Source organism: Alligator sinensis, unplaced genomic scaffold (assembly GCF_000455745.1).
Source record: "Alligator sinensis unplaced genomic scaffold, ASM45574v1 scaffold273_1, whole genome shotgun sequence".
NCBI classification, from domain to species: domain Eukaryota; kingdom Metazoa; phylum Chordata; order Crocodylia; family Alligatoridae; genus Alligator; species Alligator sinensis.
The window spans coordinates 1,301,773-1,309,970 of NW_005841943.1; positions in this window are offsets into that span (position 1 = coordinate 1,301,773).

Below are 8,198 nucleotides of genomic sequence, written 5' to 3' on the forward strand. Positions count from 1 at the left end.
TTTTATGGAGAAGTAGCCATCAATATTTCTTTCATCCCCTTCTACCGCCTGGTGGTAAGCGATATGCGCCCATAGATCGTTTGCATTCTCTACACGGCGAGTCCCGGTGCGCCAGGGGCAGCACCCAATTAGGTTCATCTCCATCACCGTGCCCTTAAATCCCATCCTCGTCGCCATGTCTCGGACTGCCAGAGCCAACTCGAGATGATTCAAATATCACTCAGTCGTTTGGGCGGGCTGGTGAATGGAGAGGCAGACACAGCTTATTGGTTGCAAAACTTTACTTACGCTGCTTGTAGCCGCGACGCAGGTGGTCCGGTCATTTGAACAACTATGTGAGTTACTCCAGCTGGCAAGGCTCAGGCCAGCTAATCCGTTCACAAATTAAGCCGGCAGGGAAAGGGTACGTCGGGGTTTGCGCTCGGCGACGGGGAGAAGAATCGATAGGTGATCAGTCTATTGCTCAGCTCAGCCGCAAGTCAGATCTCTTTAGAGGCACTCTGCAGCATGCTCAAAGTTCTCCGACTTGGAGCTGAAGTCGCACGGAATTTTAAACGGCTAGCAAGCCAATTACTAGCTGCCACGTAGGAATAATTTAGAACTGGCCAATAGCGGAACACAATTTTGCATTCAAATGGCGGGAACTCTCTTGCACCGAGGTTTTTCTGTTGCAACAAAAACCTTTTGCTGTGCAAGAGGCTCTCATGTGGCGGGAAAATTCCATCGTGCCGAGGCACCAAAATCACTGGGTTGTGACAGATCATATTTGCACACCTAACAGAATTAACATTGCTTGGCCTTGAAAGGAGTCCAAGACACTTAAGACACAGCATGCTGGCACCTTGGTTGAGAATAACTGGAATAAATGAATATACTTTGCATTTAATTCACATACACCTAACACTGGGAATGCACTCCTTGGAAATCTTGGAAGACAAGGTACTGGGCCCAGTAGAGCTGCTTTGTGCCACTTAGGCATGGGGAGATGAGAGGAAGGACACAAAATATTCAGGAAGGTGGAAGATAACTTCTCATCACAACAATTATACTGATAACATTGTTGGCACAGTATCACAGTATTGGGCTAAGGGGCCAGCTACTGTAAGAGCTCCTGTGCTTCACGTGAGATGCTAAACCCTTCCTATTTAGGCTAAAGTAATGGACTCCCAAGGGGTGCAGAAGTTCTGCCTAGCATTTTCCACTACCCAGGGTAGAACTAGATGTTGCCAAACGAAATGGATCAGCTGTGCCGGGTATAGCTGATCCACTTCATTGGGGAAAAAACATGTCATCCATTGTCCTGCCCATTGATGCTATAAGAAAATGGGCGATGTGTTCTCTTAGGACTTGGGGTGCCCCTTAAGCCTCAGGAGCACCTGCCTAGCTTTCCTCTCTTAAATAGACGGGCCCTGGGGAACCTTGAGGTATGTCTGTGTAAGCAGCAAAAGTCAGGATTTCCTGCTTGCAGAGATGCACTTGTTCTTGAATACACAGAGATGTGCCCTATGGTGACTTGAATGACATGCAGCTGTACCAGAGACTGTGATTGCCCAGGTCACAAGACTTGTGCCAGAACCTGGTCCTACCCATCCAATATAAAAACAAGGCAGAGCCCTAAAGCAGGTCCTTGCTCTGAAGCTCCAGAGCATTTCTAGCTAATATATGTTGTTTTCCTCTTACGATAGGAAACATTACAGGCTCCTAACGCTGCTCAACCCATTGGTAAATCTTAACAAACAATATGTAAGTAAATCAAAATATAATATTTAGATCGGCTGCTCCGTTCATTTTCAACAATAAAAGGCCAACGTTCTGACCTGGCTTATAGCCTACCTCAGTAGGGTTGCACAGGATGGACTAGGCAGGATGCAATATGGTATTATTTGGAGGCTGTCCATCCAAGGGAGATGACACAATGTAAACATGATGTTAAACATAACTGAGACCTCTGTGTAGACAAGGAAGGTGGTATTTATATTTCATTGAGTGACGGCAGATCTTGGAGTTTACCTTGACCAACTGACACACTTAAATGTGACCATCCTTGCATGCACTGAATTCATGGGTGTCTTTCTATTGATTTTAATGGGACTTTGGATCAAGCCTCAATTTTTTTACCATCACCTTGGCCTGCCTGTGTTCTAATACAATATAATTTCCAAGTGCAGACTGTCCTAACTTAAGTCGTTAACACTCTGTAAAGATTTTAAGGATATCTGGCAGTGTAGAAAATCAACTTCTGTTCCACTTATAGCTAATTAAGAGACTGCTTCTATACTGTCCCCAGCTTCCATACTGACATACAACACAACAACCACTGTTATGATTTTAATTGTTTTGTAGCAGTGGTCTGTTATCAGGTAGTTAGGACAATAAAACCATGGTAGGTCAACATAGCCATAAACAAACTTGTAAGATGTCTCCTCACTTGGCTAATCATTTACTGTGTGAATCAGCAAGGCAGTATATTTCTTTTATGTTTTAGTGGTTATTTTTAGTATTTCATAATTTTAAGTTCAAATGATTCCTTAAATGGCAATCATGTTGGTGTACTTATACATTCTCTTTTGCACATAAAGTCCATGGAAATAAAGCTGCATCAAAAACACAGTGTATTTCAGAGTGTGACAGAGCATAAACCAAAGGAGGTAGTATCATGTGTGGGCTCCAAAACATAATCTCAGAGATAAATAGTGAGTACCCTGAACCAAGACCCCAGGTCTAGATCCCACCTGCATGACAGCAAAGCAATCCAGCTTCCACAATGTTCACAAAAACAGGAGGAAACTGCACTGGGAATCACTAGGCAAACGTAAAACATTGAAGGGATACGGGAGCCCTAAAACTCACATTCTTGCAATTACTACTTGCTCCGAAAGAGTCGTTAACATGGTTGTCAGCTGCTAACCGCTCAAACATCTAGTTTGAGTGTAGAACTGGTTCCATGCAGAGACAAACCGTGATCACTATAGCGTGCAAAGGAAACAAAGGGAACGGGCCACCTAGACATACTGTGTAAACATGGCATTCAGATTGCAGGAGGAAATAAGCAGGGAATACTCACACTTAGGGTGGAATTCTGTTTTCTTTTGTGTGCCCTATCTACTTCCCTCTGGCTCCATACATCCCTCTCTCTTTGCTGCCCAGGGGGATACTTTCAAAAGAAGCTCCAGTAGCAGGACTGGATAATGCTTAATCCATGGCACTGTGGTTAAAGCAATCTTCTGGGAAGTCAAAAAAGAGGCAGATTCAACCCTTTCTTGGTGAGGGAAGCATAGAATCTGGGTCTTTGGGTAAGTGCCCTAACCATTCAGCTACTGAAGGTAAAACATGAAAAACCTCTCCTCCAATAGCTTAGCCACAGGTTTCTGGCCAGCTATACTTTCATAACTTAGGTGCGTGTATGCATCTACAATGGGTGCACATGTAGCATGCTGCATTTGCTAAGTCTATGTGCACACACTTACATGTCCACCCTGCAAGAAAAATATACGTCCAACTTGTGCATAAGTGACACCAGTATCACCTACATAGCTAAAAAACTGCCACTGAGGTGCACAAAGGGAAACAGAATCCTGCTTAGGTGTGTAAAGCAGAGCCTACCTACACACTAAGAGCACAGGTCTAAGAGTCATGTGGTTCCACAATTTTATTCCTTTTCTGCCCCCTAACTCCGGATGATCTTGACCAGGTTGCTTAGCCAATCCTGGCTCTATGGAAGTCAAAGGTAAAACCCCCACTGACTTAAATTATTTTATGTCTCCTCTGTGCACTGAAGGCCATTATAATTATTTACCTTCCTCTCACTGGGAGTGAAACTTGTCTCTATAACAGTGTTGCTGTGAGGTGCTTCCATGCTGAGTCTTCAGTATACCAGTGAAATTCTCAGCCTTACCTACCAAACATCTGGCAAGAGCACTTTTCTACATTCACATTTAGTTCCACCTGTGACTGGATCAGCTATTTTTTTCACTTAGTAAAAACTTAATGCTATGGCACCACTCCTTGCTGCTAAGGCATTCAGCTACTGTTGCATGTTCAAGGCTTAATTCACAAGGCCAAATGCTTCTTTAGGCACCCAAGTCCTCATGGCTCTGAGGTACTAAGGATATTCACAACTTCCCATCCCTCACCAAACCCTTTAGGTTGCTAACTTCCTTTCATACCTATATTTTTACTGGTAAAGGTCCCTGGGTGCGTACCTTTCCACCACCAGGCATGTGTGCAACTAAGTCCTGCCAGCATGCAGCAGCCAGGTACTTATCTTTGGCAAAAGTCACAAAACAGTCATTTCCTGCTAATTTTACCTGGGGCCTGATCTCATAGATAGGCTTAGAGCAATGTCTGACAAACATGTGCTTGACAGCAGGACCAGCCCTTGCTTTTATCCAACAGCTCAGCCATTACCATATTCACAGGGATGTGGGATACTCAGGTTCAAATCCTTCTTCTGCATTTGAGATCCTTTGGTCTTTAAAAGCAGAGGCAGACACCCCTCTCCTTAGTGGAAGTTTCTAATTTTGAATCCCAAGTAGAGATATGCACTTACCTTCAGCCCATAGTCAAGTGTCCAGCTTCTGAATGGTTGGGAGGAGTGAGACCTAAGCCTTTCCCTTAGCATTTCCTTATGTCCAGTTTAGGCAGCCCCTGCTCAATATGCCAGCTCCTGTGAAGCACATGCATTGAATTAACTCTCCACATGCATTGTATGAAGGCTTGGGGACCTATCCTGGGGCCTGGGAACCTAACCAGGGTGCATAAAAATAGAGATTACAGCACAGACCATAGCAGTGCTTATGCTTTTCTTGTGCATCAAGCCCGAACCTCCTGCTCTTGAGAAATTTGATGGCTGAAATCCAGCTCTCTTGAAGTCAATGGGAGTTGTGCCATTAACTGCAACTGGGCCAGGATTTCACCTGCTATGAGGCAGCAATGTCAGTGCCAGCTAATGAGAGCAACCAAATCCCTTGCTGCTAAGAAGCACACATCTCATGACAGTGATGTCTGTTCACCAGTGTCCAAGTTGTTTTGTCACCCATACATTCTGGACAGACCATGAATGCTTATCCAATCACAAGGGAGTAGGAGCAGGGACCTTTCTATACAATGAGCTGAACATACTTTTGTTTGCACCTCTCACTTCTTGCTGTTTCTGGTGAAAAGGTAGGGTGCATATTCTGCTTGGATTTCAGGTAAATGGTTTAATGATTAATTTAGCACAGTACATCCTGTTTATAGCAAAATCCTGATTTTAACAATCCCAACAGTGGGAACAGATGTTTTATTAATATGATGCAGCAAATTGATACACATCATTAGAAAGAGCATCCTCTGTTATTAATGTTTTATCTTGGTTCATTTTTAAAGAGGGTGTGCTGCATTAATAACTGCAGATTTTAACATGACAAATTAATAACTGCAGATTTTAACATGACCTCCAGCAGGGGAGGTTACGCTTAGGGGCAACCTTCATTAGAGGCAGGTACTGTCAGACCAACCTGGTGGCCTTCTATGACCAGGTCACAAAAGCCTTAGAAGCAGGGGTAGCAGTGGACGTAGTCTTTCTAGACTTCAGGAAGGCCTTCTACACTGTCTCTCACGCCATTCTCATTAAAAAACTAAGGGACTGTGGCGTCGACATCTACACAGTCAAATGGGTCGCTAACTGGCTGGAGGGCCGCACCCAGAGAGTGGTTGTGGATGGGTCATTTTCGACCTGGAGGGATGTGGGCAGTGGGGTCCCCCAGGGCTCGGTCCTTGGACCCGCGCTGTTCACCATCTTCATCAGAGACTTGGATGAGGGGGTAAAAAGCACCCTATTCAAATTTGCTGACGACACTAAGATGTGGGGGGAAGTGGGCACACTAGAGGGAGGAATAGGCTGCAATTGGACCTAGACAGGTTACAGGGGTGGGCAGATGAGAACAGGATGGGTTTCAACGCTGACAAGTGCAAGGTGCTGCACCTGGGGAGGAAGAACCAGCAGCATACCTACAGGCTGGGGAACTCCCTTCTCGTCAGTGCAGAGGCAGAAAAGGATCTTGGGATCATTATGATGCCAAAATGAACATGGGCTGACAGCGTGGAGACGTGGTCAGGAAGGCCAACCACACCTTGTCATGCATCCACAAATGCATCTCAAGTAGGTCCAAGGAGGTGATCCTCCCCCTCTATGCGACACTGGTCAGGCCGCAATTGGAGTACTGCGTCCAGTTCTGGGTGCCGCACTGCAGGAGGGATGTGGACAGCATTGAGAGGGTCCAGAGGAGGGCCACCTGCATGATCAGGGGGCAGCAGGGCAGGCCCTACGAGGAGAGGCTAAGGGACCTGAACCTGTTCAGCCTCCACAAGAGAAGGCTGAGGGGGGATCTAGTGGCCTGTTACAAACTAGTCAGAGGGGACCAGCAGGCATTAGGGGAGTCCCTGTTCCCCCAAGCACTACCAGGAGTGACAAGAAATAACGGTCACAAGCTGGCAGAGGATAGATTCAGACTAGACATCCGTAGGAACTACTTCACAGTCAGGGCGGCTAGGATCTGGAATCAACTTCCAAGCGAAGTGGTGCTGGCTCCTACCCTGGGGGTCTTTAAGAGGAGGTTAGACGAACACCTTCCTGGGGTCGTTTGACCCCAGTACTTTTTCCTGCCATGGCAGGGGGTCGGACTTGATGATCTGCTCAGGTCCCTTCTGACCCTACCAACTATGAAACTATGAAATAAATGTTTTTTTCCTTGGTTAAAAACTAAAAATTCTATAATAAACCCTGTCTGCATAAAGCCTGTGGGAGCAAATACTTCTTGTTGCAAGAACTTCCAGCTAACCCGTCACTCATTCACCATCTACATGTGCAGCAGCCTTGCAATAAAGTTGAGTCAGCTTTTGCAGATGCTTATTCATTCAAGGGGTCTAGGTGAAGTAATGATTACTGACCTGAGGAATGCCTACAGGATGACAACTTATCTATTGGTTGACTCAACAACTGACTAACCACATGAAATGATCTGTCCTGTGGGTGTAAATCTGCATTGCTTTCCTTATGAACAGGAGATATGTCACTGGAATGCCTATTTGATAATTTAATATTTACTTTATGACACTGTGTGGTAGGATATTAAATTATTCTATCTATTTAAACTAGATATTGCACACACAGGAACACAGCAATGCGTCTGCCCAACTTTTTCTGTCCTGCAAAATTGTCAGAGGATGTGTGGAACTATGAATATTTTTGTTTCAAGTAGAATAGTCAAAGATAAGATGTACAAAGCTTCCTTTTCATAGACCAATTCTAGGTTAGTGAAAAATTTCTAGAAAAAATCCTGGAGATGGTGGGCAGCTGTCTTCACCAATGACTAAATGTGAGCTGGTTTGTACATTTTGGTTCTCATGAGATAATGAGTTTTAGATAAAATTATTATAGATGCCCTTGAAAAACTGAAGCATGAGCAAGCGGGCTGTGTTCAACCTGCAGTAAAGCAAACGGTATCATGTCTCTCGCAACTTGCATACTGAGCCCATCTATTTGGAAATGCTTATCCAAAGAGAACCCAGTCTGTAATGCTGAAGAAAGGTACTTTGTGCCCAAACACTTGCTGATACCTCTCCTAGCTATGCAATGTGTCTAATAAAAGATATTACCAAAAATATCCTTTGCACTTCACAAGGAGAACCAGTCATTAATGACTAAATTCTGCTTTTAGTTTTACAAGAGCAATTCCCATTAATTTAAAATCTAGTATATATACCCATATTTGTAAAGAAACAGGTACTATAGTGAGTTATGCATGATATTAATGAAGTATAATATTTTATTAGGGTTAAGCCTTAAAAATTAAGCAAATGCACATGAAACGTTGTGGGGAGTAGTTGGGTCACACTCCAGGAGACCAAGCAACTAGGACCATCCATGTAGGACACACCTCTTCAGAAGCACAAGCAGCCAGCATCCTTTTCTACTCTTCTGTTCCATCTCTCACATTCCAGGAAGACATTGTAACAGTGTATAGGGGATGGATGATTTTATTCCTGCTCTGTTTCTATTAAGTAATTGATATGGTTTATTCAACATCCTGCTTTGGAGATGTGGACAAAAGTCTTGTGATTGATCAGGCTTTATAAATTATATCAGCAACAGTTATTTTGGGCAAACTGGAAAACATTCTGTTAAACAATGTAAAAGTGGATTACAATTTTGTATC